Source organism: Egretta garzetta, unplaced genomic scaffold (genome assembly GCF_000687185.1).
Source record: "Egretta garzetta isolate BGI_Z169 unplaced genomic scaffold, ASM68718v1 scaffold368, whole genome shotgun sequence".
Classification (NCBI taxonomy): Eukaryota; Metazoa; Chordata; class Aves; order Pelecaniformes; family Ardeidae; genus Egretta; species Egretta garzetta.
This window is the reverse complement of record NW_009260684.1, coordinates 335,000-336,755: the sequence shown is the minus strand read 5'-3', so window position 1 is coordinate 336,755 and position 1,756 is coordinate 335,000.

The window sequence follows — 1,756 nt, the reverse complement described above, 5'->3', positions numbered from 1 at the left end:
GAGATGGGAGGGAATGGGGATGGGATGGGATGGGATGGGATGGGATGGGATGGGATGGGAGGGATAGGATCTGATCTAGAAGAGGCAGGGGGATCTACTGAGGGTCCCCAAGGACCATACATCCAGGCTGTCACCTCCCCAGGTCATGGCTGGGTGGTTCTTGCTGAATCATCATTTACGGGGGGCTGCTTTCTGACATAGGTTCAGATTGGGGTTTGGGGACAATTCCTCACGTGGGCAGGTGAGTGGGTGGGGGATGTCCTCATGGACACCCCAAAGTGGGGATGGATTCGGGCGCAGTGCTGCAGGCTCGTGGCTCTCTGGGCGGGGGGTCTGGATCAGGCCCTACCCTGCCCTGATGAGCCCTTGGCCATCCCTGGGTGGAAGAGATGAGGGGCTGGGAAGCAGAGCAGCTCTTCTGGAAGATGCTGGGGGTCTTCTCCACCCAGGGAGGCTACACGGGAGGCTTCACCCCCAACCTCATCTACAAAGAAGTGCGCACAGGTAATGAGAGGCTTGTCCTTCTGTGCTGTGACCAGGACCCCCCAGCGTCCCCCGTGGTGGGATGATGTCCCCATCCAGCATCGCAGGGTGTCCCACAGCCCCTGCCTTGCCCTGGTCTGGGCTCCCATGGGATGCTCTCTGCCATCCATTGGATGCTGATCCCCCCTTGTCCCCCACCCCAGCCCGGACAGACGGCTGCCCAGCTTATCTGGGAGACATTTTGCAGAGGATTAGCCGTCTGCAGCAAATATTATCCCGGCTGCTGTCTCCAGCAGGGGATTTATCCCAGTGCAGGGAGATTTTGGGCATCCCATCCCCACCAGGCACCTGGGGAAGGGGGCCCGGGGGGTCCTGGGGCTGGGTGGGTGCTGCAGCCCCTCCATATCCAGCTCCCTCGCTCCAGCCCTGCCAACACTCCTGCATTGCACAAGTCTCAAATTTACCAGATCTCAGCTCCCAGCAGGAGGGTGCATCAGCCGACGGTCCCTGCTGTCCCGGGGCAGCGGGAGGTTGGGGGGCAGGAGGCCACGGTGAGGGGCTGCCCCGGTAGCACCACAGGGCTGGCGGGGCATGCTGAGATGGTGAGGGTCATCCTCCACCCCCAGAAGCTCAGCTGCAAGGAGCTTCCCAAAGTCCTCTGGGAGAACCACAACCCCACACAAGGTAGGGACAAACCACCAGGGCCAGCAGTGGCCATGGGACCTGCTGCAGCCCTGGGGCAGCCCCGGAGCCCCAGTCTGAGGGGAGTTTAACCCCAAACTGGCCCCAATGGGGGGGTCCTTGCCATCTTCATCCCTTGGTGCTGGGTGTGGGGGGGCTCACAGAGACTTCCCTCACCAACCCTTTTAGCAGGACCCCCCTGCAGCTGGCTCTGCTGCTGTAACCCCCCATGCCTCAGTTTCTCCATCTCACCCTCCACGGGGACCAGGGGGCGCCCCATAACCCCACTGGGTGCTGCTCCCCAGGCATGCAGCAGCAAGAGGACCTGGGCACCCAGTACCACTCTGTCACCTACACACTGGGCCCCCACAGCAGGCACCTTCCCTCTGCAGGTAGGTGGGGACACCAGGACTCCCCTGGGGACACTGGCCACCTCCCCCCAGCCCCAGGGCATGGGGCAGCCCCCTGCCCTGGCCACACCATGCCATGGGGCACTGGGTTGGGGGGTCCATCCAGGCTGCCCCCTCCCCATGGGACTGTCCTAGGAGCTGAGGGAGCTGGCGGGGGGGGGCATCACCACTGCCACCGCACT